The 15,197-nt window shown below is 44.3% G+C and overlaps 2 long non-coding RNA genes across 2 annotated transcripts; both read left to right on the forward strand.

Moving 5' to 3' along the window:
* The first annotated feature begins 477 nt into the window (after positions 1–477).
* On the forward strand, positions 478–1,772 carry LOC119742139. Its single transcript, XR_005272823.1, has 2 exons — positions 478–1,063; positions 1,391–1,772. It is a non-coding gene; the product is annotated as an uncharacterized LOC119742139 (long non-coding RNA).
* Positions 1,773–7,236: 5,464 nt separating this feature from the next.
* LOC119742142 lies at positions 7,237–8,257 on the forward strand. Its single transcript, XR_005272824.1, has 2 exons — positions 7,237–7,548; positions 7,876–8,257. It is a non-coding gene; the product is annotated as an uncharacterized LOC119742142 (long non-coding RNA).
* The last annotated feature ends 6,940 nt before the right edge of the window (positions 8,258–15,197 follow it).

A 15,197-nucleotide genomic window follows, 5' to 3' on the forward strand; every position in this document is an offset into this window, starting at 1 on the left:
CGAAACTGGGGGCATCATGTACCTACGTCTAGAGTTCACTCCAAAAGTTTCAAGTCTGAAGCCTTGCCGGCTTGTCAGCTTGTTGGCTTATTCATCCGCCATCCAACAAGCTATAGTTTGTCAAAATCCATCCATGATAAGGTACCTTTAGAGCGCGAGACATGGGAGCCATGTCGGCAGAAGCTGACAGCCCTTGCTATGGGACTTACTGCACAAAAACGAAACTGGGGGCATCATGTACCTACGTCTGGGGCTCACTCCAAAAGTTTCAAATCTGAAGCTATGCCGATTTGTCAACTTGTTGGCCTATTCATCCGCCATCCAACAAGTTATAGTTTGTCAAAATCCATCCATGTTAAGGTACCTTTAGACTGCGACTCATGAGAGCCATGTCGGCTGGCGCTGACAGCCCTTGCTATAGGACTTACTGCACAAAAACGAAACTGGGGGCATCATGTACCTACTGTAAGAAGTTTTCGTGTATTTTCCCCCTTTTCGCGAAATGGTATAGTCTCAAAAGTTTCTTCCAATAGCACTAACTGCATTTATCACAGAACCGGTCTTTGTTACTCTGTGCGCGTTATGTAACCGTTTTTTTGCAGCAAGCTTTTTCGGTAGTTGTGGGTTTTCTCTCCAGCAGCATTACAAAAGCCATGGTTGTGTGTAAATTAGGTGTTTGCAACACCTTTGGTGAATAATAGAATTCAGGTGTTTAAACAAAAGTTACTAGGGAGTTGCTTTGCCAACAGTGAAGGAACAGTGGAGTGATTGGGTGTGTGTGGGTTTCTGACGGAAAAGTGAGAGTGATCATGAAGGAATCAGATCAGAGCAGACCAGATCGTGGTAGAAAGCAGATGTGATTTTGAAGAATTGTCTTGTGTGTGTCACTGCATGAACCTGAGCCAACAGGCATAGCAAAGCTATAGCAGGCAGTTTATGTTGAATAGTTGAGAGCCTATTTGAGGCAGTAATATTTGGGCTTGAATTTCAAGGCCCCAGTGAGCAGTTTTGTGCTCAGTTAAACACACCAAGGAGATCTGGGATTTCAAGAAACCACACAACCGTAAGTGTTTATAGCTAAACTATCCACTTGTAAATTTATCATTTTGTTGAAGAAAATAATAGTATTGTTGCTCCGATTTTATGAAAACCAGTAGTAATCTTGGAAAGAAATACTGATTTTAGTACCTTTGATTTATGTTGATTAAGCATACTTTAAAGCATGATTAATATTAGTTTGAAGATCAGACTGATGTTTGAAATAAGTGTTGGATTTTTATGATGAAGTTATACCTTTCGACAAGATAACTGATGGATCATTGATTTGTAAATTACTGATGTCAAGTGAAAGATATTTATTGTAAGGATCACTTGAATATTTTGTAAATAGATGGCTGTCTGGTGAAGGACAAGGGACGAGCTGTAGCCATTAGCTGGGCATCGAACTGGTGCGGCTGTAGGACACCCAACCCAGGAGGCGGTGTATCCAACGATCAACCGGCATCAGACGATTCAAGACAGTACCGTGGGCTGATATCCTTAAAACGCCTGCTCCTCCCATTTAAAGACCCTTGTATAGAGTAAAATAATTTAAAGTAACTGCAGAGTGGAAGTTTGTTTAAAGATTAATTGCTATTCATTTAAAAGGAAACACGAAGGACATAATATGATCTAGAATGTGAATTAATGTAACAAGTGAAGAAATACCGGCCTACCACAGTTGTAAATAAGTGTTAATTGTTTGTAAATAGAACAGATATACTGAAGGAAAAGCTTATTGTGTTTAGTGTGTTTCTTTCGTTGTTGAGGAAATAAATAGTTGTAGACTATTGGACACGAATTTAGGGAAATCCTAACATTTGGGGGCTTGTCCAGGAATTGAAAAACAAAACCGGAAAAGAAACCTTTTGTTTGACTTAGTGTTGCTAGTGTTATTTTTTTTTTCTTTTTTTCCAATCCATTTCAACTTGTGAAGTCATTGAAGTGTCCTGTCACAACTATGAAAACAACGAAGGATTTACCATTAGTTTATGAAATACGAACTGAATTTCCTTCTCTGAGGTGTGTTAGATGCAACCAAATTCATGACTCCTAATCGCTGCCAGCTAGTTAGCTTTGCTTGTGCCTTAGTGGTGTTAGGTTTGTGTGGAGTAGTAATGGATGTTAAAGCAGAGGTTGAGAGTTTGACAGAACTAGGTGAAAAGTGTGGATTACAGGGAAAGGAACTGTTAGATTTTGTGTGTGCCGAGAGAGACAAACTCAAGAAAGAAAAAGATCGATTCGATCGTGATGTTAGAGCGCATACCCGCGAGAAACTTGAACTAGAAATTCAGCTAGAAAAAGCGAAGCATAGCGCAAACATTGACTCGGGTAATTCTAAGGACGGTGCACGGGCAAAAGCGCGCACTCCTAAGCTACCCTTTTTCGACGACGTTCATGATGATTTAGACGCGTATTTGCAAAGGTTCGAGCGTTATGCAACTTCGCAAGCCTGGCCAAAGAAAGAGTGGGCAATCAGTTTGAGCGCACTGCTAAAAGGCAAAGCTCTAGAAGTCTACTCTAGGTTATCCATCAATGATATAGCCGACTACGAGACACTTAAGGACGCGTTATATAAGCGCTTTCATCTCACCGAGTATGGTTTTCAGGTGAAATTTCGCACCGCGAGACCTGAAGACGGTGAAACACCTCCGCAATTCGCAGTAAGGTTAGATAACTTACTTTGTCGATGGATAGACATGTCCAAAGCCGAAAAGTCTTTCGCTGGTCTTAAGGATCTGTTCATTAGGGAGCAATTTTTAGGAAGTTGTAATGACGAGCTAGCGACTTTCTTGAAAGAACGCAAACCGCAAAGCGTTAAGGACATGGCGCACTATGCCGAGCAATACTCTGAAGCGCATGGCGGATTTAATGCACGCCCTTGTCCTCGGAAACAGCAACCGCAGCACATGCAAAGACAAATGCAGTCACCAGTTAGTAGACCACCGATGCATCCCACAAATTACGCGCAGCACAAACAGCCACCATATCAGCAACCAAATCGGTCACAAACACCGAATAGGACTTCATATCAACAGCACGATAGAGCGCAAAGAACTTGCTTTATTTGCCATAAGCCTGGTCACATCGCCCGCGACTGCAGAAGCAGAGAGTCAAAATTTTCTAAGATTGCGAATGTTATTACTTCAGCGCTAGTCAGTGTGTTAAGTGATGATCAAGATCCACAAGCACAGTCTGACCTAAATAGTTCAGCAGAGAATGATGTTCAAAGAAATCAAGTAGCGCAAACAGAAACTGCGTATCCCACTGAAACGATAGCTTGCATGATAACAGTGCCACCCCCTACACAAGCGCTTAGTGATTGTTGTACACAAGATGGTATGATCAAACTTGAGTGCGGACATCAGTTACCTTTACTCAGCGCTGCATGTAAGAGCACAGATGTAAAATGCATGCCAGTAACTAAGGGATTAGTAAACGGTACCACCGCATCGATACTGCGCGATAGTGGTTGTAGTGGAGTAGTCGTTCGTAAGGACTTAGTTCGCGTTAACCAGTTTCTTGAACACGATCGAACATGCGTAATGGCCGACGGAACAGTCAGTAATTTACCAGTAGCATACGTACCACTTGACACGCCATACTTCGTCGGTACGGTAGAGGCAGTATGCATGACAAACCCTGTTTATGATGTACTTCTCGGTAATATAGTAGGCGCAAGAAACCCCGGTGATCCGAAACCCGACTGGGTACCCGCGAACTTGCCACTAAATCCTACCCGAATTAGCCGAAATGAAAACACGAGTACACGTAACTTTAACTACGACACAGAGCCCATCGGCGCCGTGCAAACGCGCTCACAGAAATTTGCCGAAGGCAAACCGTTGAAAAAACTCAAAGTACCCGACGGTCTACCAGAAATTAGCAGAGACGAAATACGGCAAGCACAACAAGAAGATGTGACATTACTTCGAATTCGTGAATTAGTAGAAAGTAGCGAACCGCGAATGAACCGTTACGGAACCTCGCGTTTTCTAAATAGGGATGGTTTGATTTGTCGCGAATTTCAATCCCCGAAATTAGATCACGGTGATACATGTCACCAACTCGTAGTACCTCAGAAATTCCGTGTCCATGTCATGAAATTGGCACACGAATCAGTGTTAGGTGGACATCAAGGCCCAAAGAAAACGAGTGACAAAATTCTGAGCAGTTTTTTCTGGCCTGGCATTCATTCAGATATTTTGCGATTTTGTCGATCATGTGACATATGCCAGAGAACAATCTCAAAGGGCAGAGTCACCAAAGTACCGCTTGGTTCAATGCCAATTATTGATACACCTTTTCAGCGAGTCGCGATTGATATCGTAGGACCCATCCAACCCATGACCGAGCGTGGAAATCGTTACATTCTAACTATCGTAGATTACGCTACCCGCTATCCCGAGGCGATCCCGCTACCAAGCATAGAGACCACTAGGATTGCAGAAGCGATGGTGAACGTGTTTTCTCGTGTCGGCATTCCGAATGAAATCCTAACTGACCAAGGAGCTCAATTCACCTCTGGTCTCATGAAAGAAATCAGTAGACTCTTATCTATCCGTCAACTAACGACAACGCCATATCATCCCGCGTGTAACGGTCTTGTTGAACGTTTTAATGGCACACTGAAAACAATGCTTAAACGCCTTTGCGCAGACAAACCGAGAGATTGGGACAGATACGTAGCACCGCTTCTTTTCGCATATCGCGAGACACCGCAAAGTAGTCTTGGATTCGCGCCATTCGAACTGTTATACGGTCGAACAGTACGTGGCCCAATGATTATCCTCAAGGAACTTTGGACGGGAAAAGTTGAATCTCCTGAAACCAAAACAACGTATCAGTACGTACTCGATCTTCGAAATAGGTTAGAAGATACTTGCAAATTGGCACAGGAAGAACTTCGTGTAGCGACTAAGAACATGACGAAATACTACAACAAGAAAGCTCACGCAAGAACATTCAAGAAAGATGATCTTGTATTGCTCCTCCTACCCACTGATAACAATAAATTACTACTGCAGTGGAAAGGCCCATTTCGCGTACTAGAGAAAGTAGGAAGTGTGGACTACAAAATTGACCTCAACGGTAAAAGCAAAACATTCCATGCAAATCTACTGAAAAAGTACATTGGCCGAACAGAATCTCAACCCGAAACGCCCAAGTCTAAACCAGATATCTCCGACGGCGTGTTAGAATGCGCAACCGTGTCAATTATTGAATGCGAAGAACCACTCTCTGACTCCGAATCTCTCACCGAAACTGTCAAAACTATAGGTACCGATAACGAAGAAGTACTCGTGCTCCCGTCATTGAAAACCACTGAAACGGCAGCCGACGTTCAAATAGGCACAAATTTGAGTTCCGAGCAAACAAAACAAGTGAAGCGACTTCTCGGCAATTATCAAAGTACAATGACTGATATGCCTGGCAAAACAAACTTAGATGAACACGCGATTACACTGTCCTCAACAGAACCAATCCGAAGCAAGCCTTACCCACTTCCCTATGCATTACGAGAAACGGTAGATTCTGAAACCGCGGAAATGTTCGAAATGGGTATTATAGAGTCATCCAATTCGCCCTACGCATCGCCAATTGTAATCGTCAAAAAGAAAGACGGTAGCAATAGATTTTGCATTGACTTCCGCAAACTCAATAAAATCACAACATTTGATGCAGAACCCATCCCAAATCAGGAGGAAATCTTTGCCAAATTATCGAAAGATCACTACTTCTCCAAATTCGACTTAAGTAAAGGATACTGGCAAATTCCGCTTAAAGAAAGTGACAAAATAAAAACGGCATTTCTGACCCCAAATGGATTGTATCAGTTTAACGTGATGCCGTTCGGCTTAATCAATGCCCCTGCAACTTTCTCGCGTATGATGAGAACACTATTACACGGTATGGATCACGTTGATAATTTCATTGATGACATTTTAATTCATACGCAAACTTGGCCAAGTCACTTAGAAACTCTCAAAGAACTTCTACGCAGACTCCAACGCGCAAATCTAACCGCAAAGCCCAGCAAATGCGTGATAGGAATGGAAACAGTAGAATTCTTAGGACACGTAGTAGGTCAAGGTCAGCTAGCGCCACAAGATGAAAAGATCGCAAAGATTCAGTCTGCACCTCGTCCAGAGACGAAGAAACAAATGAGATCATTCTTAGGACTTGCCGGATATTATCGCAAATTTATTCCCAACTACGCGGCCAAAGCATCACCTCTCACAGACAAAACAAAAAATTCAGAGCCGAACAAAATTACATGGGATGATAGTTCTAAGAAAGCCTTCGAAACACTGAAAGCTAGTCTAATCAGTGCACCCATACTTCATCTACCAGACTGCAATGAACCATTTGTACTTAGAACTGATGCGTCCGAAGTCGGAATAGGTGCTGTACTATTACAAGAACGTGACAATCACTTATTTCCCGTTGCATATGCAAGCTGCAAACTCCTGAATCGAGAAAAAGCATACTCGACGATAGAAAAGGAATGCTTAGCGTTAGTATGGGGCGTACAGAAATTCCAGCGCTATGTTTACGGAAAACCGTTCGTGCTTCAAACTGATCATCAGCCTTTGATGTACCTGCATAAGTCTAAGGTCGCAAATGCCAGAATTATGCGGTGGGCGCTCGCTCTGCAGCCTTACAGAATTCGCATCCAGGCAATCAAAGGTTCGGAGAACGTAGGCGCTGATTATCTCAGTCGAAATGTGTGAGCAATAACAGGCACCTGTTTAAGGTTAAAGCAGCGAACCCAATTATTACGGTACACGGAAGATAGGTTTTTATGACGTTGTAAATATATTTTTGTATATAACGAAATGATCGCAGTTTTTACTTTAATTCGCTCTTTTTTGAAAATACGGTGCATTTTCTTTGAATGGGGGTTATTTGTAAGAAGTTTTCGTGTATTTTCCCCCTTTTCGCGAAATGGTATAGTCTCAAAAGTTTCTTCCAATAGCACTAACTGCATTTATCACAGAACCGGTCTTTGTAACTCTGTGCGCGTTATGTAACCGTTTTTTTGCAGCAAGCTTTTTCGGTAGTTGTGGGTTTTCTCTCCAGCAGCATTACAAAAGCCATGGTTGTGTGTAAATTAGGTGTTTGCAACACCTTTGGTGAATAATAGAATTCAGGTGTTTAAACAAAAGTTACTAGGGAGTTGCTTTGCCAACAGTGAAAGAACAGTGGAGTGATTGGGTGTGTGTGGGTTTCTGACGGAAAAGTGAGAGTGATCATGAAGGAATCAGATCAGAGCAGACCAGATCGTGGTAGAAAGCAGATGTGATTTTGAAGAATTGTCTTGTGTGTGTCACTGCATGAACCTGAGCCAACAGGCATAGCAAAGCTATAGCAGGCAGTTTATGTTGAATAGTTGAGAGCCTATTTGAGGCAGTAATATTTGGGCTTGAATTTCAAGGCCCCAGTGAGCAGTTTTGTGCTCAGTTAAACACACCAAGGAGATCTGGGATTTCAAGAAACCACACAACCGTAAGTGTTTATAGCTAAACTATCCACTTGTAAATTTATCATTTTGTTGAAGAAAATAATAGTATTGTTGCTCCGATTTTATGAAAACCAGTAGTAATCTTGGAAAGAAATACTGATTTTAGTACCTTTGATTTATGTTGATTAAGCATACTTTAAAGCATGATTAATATTAGTTTGAAGATCAGACTGATGTTTGAAATAAGTGTTGGATTTTTATGATGAAGTTATACCTTTCGACAAGATAACTGATGGATCATTGATTTGTAAATTACTGATGTCAAGTGAAAGATATTTATTGTAAGGATCACTTGAATATTTTGTAAATAGATGGCTGTCTGGTGAAGGACAAGGGACGAGCTGTAGCCATTAGCTGGGCATCGAACTGGTGCGGCTGTAGGACACCCAACCCAGGAGGCGGTGTATCCAACGATCAACCGGCATCAGACGATTCAAGACAGTACCGTGGGCTGATATCCTTAAAACGCCTGCTCCTCCCATTTAAAGACCCTTGTATAGAGTAAAATAATTTAAAGTAACTGCAGAGTGGAAGTTTGTTTAAAGATTAATTGCTATTCATTTAAAAGGAAACACGAAGGACATAATATGATCTAGAATGTGAATTAATGTAACAAGTGAAGAAATACCGGCCTACCACAGTTGTAAATAAGTGTTAATTGTTTGTAAATAGAACAGATATACTGAAGGAAAAGCTTATTGTGTTTAGTGTGTTTCTTTCGTTGTTGAGGAAATAAATAGTTGTAGACTATTGGACACGAATTTAGGGAAATCCTAACACCTACGTCTGGGGCCTACTCCAAAAGTTTCAAATCTGAAGCTATGCCGATTTGTCAACTTGTTGGCCTATTCATCCGCCATCCAACAAGTTATAGTTTGTCAAAATCCATTCATGTTAAGGTACCTTTAGACCGCGACTCAAGAGAGTCAAGTCGGCTGGCGCTGACAGCCCTTGCTATGGGATTTCCTGCACAAAAACGAAACTGGGGGCATTATATACCTACGTCTAGAGCTCACTCCAAAAGTTTCAAGTCTGAAGCCTTGCCGATTCGTCAGCTTGTTGACCTATTCATCCGCCATCCAACAAGCTATAGTTTGTCAAAATCCATCTATGTTAAGGTACCTTTAGACCGCGACACATGAGAGCCATGTCGGCTGGCGCTGACAGCCCTTGCTATGGGACTTACTGCACAAAAACGAAACTGCGGGCATCATGTACCTACGTCTGGAACTCACTCCAAAAGATTCAAGTCTGAAGCCTTGCCGATTTGTCAGCTTGTTGACCTATTCATCCGCCATCCAACAAGCTATAGTTTGTCAAAATCCATCCATGTAAAGGTACCTTTATGACCGCGACACATGAGAGCCATGTCGGCTGGAGCTGACATCCCTTGCTATGGGATTAACTGCACAAAAACGAAACTGGGGGCATCATGTACCTACGTCTAGAGTTCACTCCAAAAGTTTCAAGTCTGAAGCTTTGCCGATTTGTCAGCTTGTTGGCCTATTCATCTGCTATCCAACAAGCTATAGTTTGTCAAAAATCCATCCATGTTAAGGTACCTTTAGACCGCGACACATGAGAGCCATGTCGGCTGGCGCTGACAGCCCTTGCTATGGGACTTACTGCACAAAAACGAAACTGGGGGCATCATGTAACTACGTCTAGAGTTCACTCCAAAAGTTTCAAGTCTGAAGCCTTGCCGATTTGTCAGATTGTTGGCTTATTCGTCCGCTATCCAACAAGCTATAGTTTGTCAAAATCCGTCTATGTTAAGGAACCTTTAGACCGCGACACATGAGAGCCATGTCGGCTGGAGCTGACAGCCCTTACTATGGGACTTACTGCACAAAAACTAAACTGCGGGCGTCATGTACCTACGTCTGGAGCTCACTCCGACATTTTCAAGTCTGAAGCTTTGCCGCTTTGTCAGCTTGTTGGCCTATTCGTCCGCTATCCAACAAGCTATTGTTTGTCAAAATCCGTCTATGTTAAGGTACTTTTAGACCGTGAAACATGAGAGCCAAGTCGGCTTCCGCTGAAAGCCCTTGCTATGGGACTTACTGCACAAAAACTAAACTGCGGGCATCATGTACCTACGTCTGGAGCTCACTCCGACATTTTCAAGTCTGAAGCTTTGCCGATTTGTCAGCTTGTTGGCCTATTCATCCGCCATCCAACAAGCTATAGTTTGTCAAAATCCATCCATGATAAGGTACCTTTAGAGCGCGAGACATGAGAGCAATGTCGGCTGGCGCTGACAGCCCTTGCTATGGGACTTACTGCGCAAAAACGAAACTGGGGGCATCATGTACCTACGTCTGAGGCTCACTCCAAAAGTTTCAAGTCTGAAGCCTTGCCAATTTGTCAGCTTGTTGACCGATTCATCCGCCATCCAACAAGCTATAGTTTTTCAAAATCCATCCATGATAAGGTACCTTTCGAGCGCGAGAGATGAGAGCCATGTCGGCTGGCGCTGACAGCCCTTGCTATGGGACTTACTGCACAAAAACGAAACTGGGGGCATCAGGTACATACGTCTGGGGCTCACTCCAAAAGTTTCAAGTCTGAAGCCTTGCCGATTTGTCAGCTTGTTGACCTATTAATCCGCAATCCAACAAGCTATAGTTTGTCAAAATCCATCCATGATAAGGTACCTTTAGAGCGCGAGACATGAGAGCCAAGTCGGCTTCCGCTGAAAGCCCTTGCTATGGGACTTACTGCACAAAAACTAAACTGCGGGCATCATGTACCTACGTCTGGAGCTCACTCCGACATTTTCAAGTCTGAAGCTTTGCCGATTTGTCAGCTTGTTGGCCTATTCATCCGCCATCCAACAAGCTATAGTTTGTCAAAATCCATCCATGATAAGGTACCTTTAGAGCGCGAGACATGAGAGCAATGTCGGCTGGCGCTGACAGCCCTTGCTATGGGACTTACTGCACAAAAACGAAACTGGGGGCATCATGTACCTACGTCTGAGGCTCACTCCAAAAGTTTCAAGTCTGAAGCCTTGCCAATTTGTCAGCTTGTTGACCGATTCATCCGCCATCCAACAAGCTATAGTTTTTCAAAATCCATCCATGATAAGGTACCTTTCGAGCGCGAGAGATGAGAGCCATGTCGGCTGGCGCTGACAGCCCTTGCTATGGGACTTACTGCACAAAAACGAAACTGGGGGCATCAGGTACATACGTCTGGGGCTCACTCCAAAAGTTTCAAGTCTGAAGCCTTGCCGATTTGTCAGCTTGTTGACCTATTAATCCGCAATCCAACAAGCTATAGTTTGTCAAAATCCATCCATGATAAGGTACCTTTAGAGCGCGAGACATGAGAGCCATGTCAGCAGACGCTGACAGCCCTTGCTTTGGGACTTACTGCACAAAAACGAGACTAGGGGCATCATGTACCTACGTCTGGGGCTCACTCCAAAAGTTTCAAATCTGAAGCCTTGCCGATTTGACATCTTGTTGGCCTATTCATCTACTATCCAACAAGGTATAGTTTGTCAATATCCGTTCATGTTAAGATACCTTTAGACCGCGACACATGAGAGCCATGTCGGCTGGCGCTGACAGCCCTTGCTATGGGACTTACTGCACAAAAACGAAACTGGGGGCATCATGTACCTACGTCTAGAGTTCACTCCAAAGGATTCAAGTCTGAAGCTTTGCCGATTTGTCAGCTTATTGGCCTATTCATCCGCCATCCAACAAGCTATAGTTTGTCAATATCCATCCATGATAAGGTACCTTTAGAGCAAGAGACATGAGAGCCATGTCGGCTGGCGCTGACAGCCCTTGCTATGGGACTTACTGCACAAAAACGAAACTGGGTGCATCATGTACCTACGTCTGGAACTCACTCCAAAAGTGTCAAGTCTGAAGCATTGCTGATTTGTCAGCTTGTTGACCTATTCATCCGCCATCCAACAAGCCATAGTTTGTCAAAATCCATTTATGATAAGGTACCTTTAGAGCGCGAGACATGAGAGCCATGTCGGCTGGCGCTGACAGCCCTTGTTAGCTGTTGGACTTAGAGCACAAAAACGAAACTGGGGGCATCATGTACCTACGTCTGGGGCTCACTCCAAAAGTTTCAAGTCTGAAGCCTTGCCGATTTGTCAGCTTGTTGACCTATTCATCCGCCATCCAACAAGCTATAGTTTGTCGAAATCCATCTATGATAAATTACCTTTAGAGCGCGAGAGATGAGAGCCATGTCGGCTGGCGCTGACAGCCCTTGCTATGGGACTTACTGCACAAAAACGAAACTAGGGGCATCAGGTACAAACGTCTGGGGCTCACTCCAAAAGTTTCAAGTCTGAAGCCTTGCCGATTTGTCAGCTTGTTGACCTATTCATCCGCCATCCAACAAGCTATAGTTTGCAAAATCCAATTATGATAAGGTACCTTTAGAGCGCGAGACATGAGAGCCATGTCTGCAGACGCTGACAGCCCTTGCTATAGGACTTACTGCACAAAACGAAACTTGGGGCATCTTGTACCTACGTCTGGGGCTCACTCCAAAAGTTTCAAGTCTGAAGCCTTGCCGATTTGTCAGCTTGTTGACCTATTCATCCGCTATCCAACAAGCTAAAGTTTGTCAAAATCCATCCATGATAAGGTACCTTTAGAGCAAGAGACATGAGAGCCATGTCGGCCTGCGCTGACTGCCCTTGCTATGGGACTTACTGCACAAAAACGAAACTGGGTGCATCATGAACCTAGGTTTGGGGCTCGCTCCAAAAGTTTCAGGTCTGAAGCCTTGCCGATTTGTCAGCTTGTTAGCCTATTCATCCGCTATCCAGCAAGCTATAGTTTGTCAAAATCCATCTATGTTAAGGTACATTTAGACCGCGCCACATGAGAGCCATGTCGGTCGGCGCTGACAGCCCTTGCTATGGGACTTACTGCACAAAAACGAACCTGGGGGCATCATGTACCTAGGTTTGGGGCTCACTCCAAAAGTTTCAAGTCTGAAGCTTTGCCGATTTGTCAGCTTGTTGGCCTATTCATCCGCCATCCAACAAGCTATAGTTTGTCAAAATCCATCCATGATAAGGTACCTTTAGAGCAAGAGACATGAGAGCCATGTCGGCTGGCGCAGACAGCCCTTGCTATGGGACTTACTGCACAAAAACGAAACTGGGTGCATCATGTACCTACGTCTGGGGCTCACCCCAAAAGTGTCAAGTCTGAAGCCTTGCCGATTTGTCAGCTTGTTGACCTATTCATCCGCCATCCAACAAGCTATAGTTTGTCAAAATCCATCCATGATAAAGTACCTTTAGAGCGCGAGACATGAGAGCCATGTCGGCTGGCGCTGACAGCCCTTGCCAGCTAAGGGACTTACTGCACAAAAACGAAACTGGGGGCATCATGTACCTACGTCTGAGGCTCACTCCAAAAGTTTCAAGTCTGAAGCCTTGCCAATTTGTCAGCTTGTTGACCTATTCATCCGCCATCCAACAAGCTATAGTTTTTCAAAATCCATCCATGATAAGGTACCTTTCGAGCGCGAGAGATGAGAGCCATGTCGGCTGGCGCTGACAGCCCTTGCTATGGGACTTACTGCACAATAACGAAACTGGGGGGATCATGTACCTATGTTTGGGGCTCACTCCAAAAGTTTCAAGTCTGAAGCCTTGCCGATTCGTCAGCTTGTTGACCTATTCATCCGCTATCCAACAAGCTAAAGTTTGTCAAAATCCATCCATGTTAAGGTACCTTTAGACCGCGACACATGAGAGCCATGTCGGCCGGCGCTGACAGCCCTTGCTATGGGACTTACTGCACAATAACGAAACTGGGGGCATCATGTACCTAGGTTTGGGCTCACTCCAAAAGTTTCGAGTCTGAAGCCTTGCCGAATTGTCAGCCTGTTGACCTATTCATCCGCTATCCAACAAGCTATAGTTGGCAAAATCCATCCATGTTAAGGTACCTTTAGACCGCGAGACATGAGAGCCATGTCGGTATGCGCTGACAGCCCTTGCTATGGGACTTACTGCACAATAAAGAAACTGGGGGCATATGTACATAGGTTTGGGGCTCACTCCAAAAGTTTCAAGTCTGAAGCCTTGCCGATTTGTCAGCTTGTTGACCTATTCATCCGCTATCCAACAAGCTAAAGTTTGTCAAAATCCATCCATGATAAGGTACCTTTAGACCGCGACACATGAGAGCCATGTCGGCCAGCGCTGACAGCCCTTGCTATGGGACTTACTGCACAAAAACGAAACTGGGGGCATTATATACCTAGGTTTGGGGCTCACTCCAAAAGTTTCAAGTCTGAAGCCTTGCCGATTTGTCAGCTTGTTGGCCTATTCATCCGCTATCCCACAAGCTATAGTTTGTCAAAATCCATCCATGTTAAGGTACCTTTAGACCGCGACACATGAGAGCCATGTCGGCAGCCGCTGACAGCCCTTGCTATGGGACTTACTGCACAATAACGAAACTGGGGGCATCATGTACCTAGGTTTGGGGCTCACTCCAAAAGTTTCAAGTATGAAGCCTTGCCGATTTGTCAGCTTGTTGACCTATTCATCCGCCATCCAACAAGCTATAGTTTGTCGAAATCCATCCATGATAAATTACCTTTAGAGCGCGAGAGATGAGAGCCATGTCGGCTGGCGCTGACAGCCCTTGCTATGGGACTTACTGCACAAAAACGAAACTGGGGGCATCAGGTACATACGTCTGGGGCTCACACCAAAAGTTTCAAGTCTGAAGCCTTGCCGATTTGTCAGCTTGTTGACCTATTCATCCGCTATCCAACAAGCTAAAGTTTGTCAAAATCCATCAATGATAAGGTACCTTTACACCGCGACACATGAGAGCCATGTCGGCCGGCGCTGACAGACCTTGCTATGGGACTTACTGCACATTAACGAAACTGGGGGCATCATGTACCTAGGTTTGGGGCTCACTCCAAAAGTTTCAAGTCTGAAGCCTCGCCGATTAGTCAGCTTTTTGACCTATTCATCCGCTATCCAACAAGTTATAGTTTGTCAAAATCCATCCATGTTAAGGGACCTTTAGACCGCGACACATGAGAGCCATGTCGGCCGGCGCTGACAGCCCTTGCTATGGGACTTACTGCACAATAACGAAACTGGGGGCATCATGTACCTAGGTTTGGGGCTCACTCCAAAAGTTTCAAGTCTGAAGCCTTGCCGATTTGTCAGCTTGTTGACCTTTTCATCCGCTATCCAACAAGCTTTAGTTTGTCAAAATTTATCTATGTTAAGGTACCTTTAGACGGCGACACATGAGAGCCATGTCGGCCGGCGCTGACAGCCCTTGCTATAGGACTTACTGCACAAAACGAAACTTGGGGCATCTTGTACCTACGTCTGGGGCTCACTCCAAAAGTTTCAAGTCTGAAGCCTTGCCGATTTGTCAGCTTGTTGACCTATTCATCCGCTATCCAACAAGCTAAAGTTTGTCAAAATCCATCCATGATAAGGTACCTTTAGAGCAAGAGACATGAGAGCCATGTCGGCCTGCGCTGACTGCCCTTGCTATGGGACTTACTGCACAAAAACGAAACTGGGTGCATCATGAACCTAGGTTTGGGGCTCGCTCCAAAAGTTTCAGGTCTGAAGCTTTGCCGATTTGTCAGCTTG

Source organism: Patiria miniata, unplaced genomic scaffold, assembly GCF_015706575.1.
Source record: "Patiria miniata isolate m_02_andy unplaced genomic scaffold, ASM1570657v1 HiC_scaffold_11, whole genome shotgun sequence".
NCBI classification, from domain to species: domain Eukaryota; kingdom Metazoa; phylum Echinodermata; class Asteroidea; order Valvatida; family Asterinidae; genus Patiria; species Patiria miniata.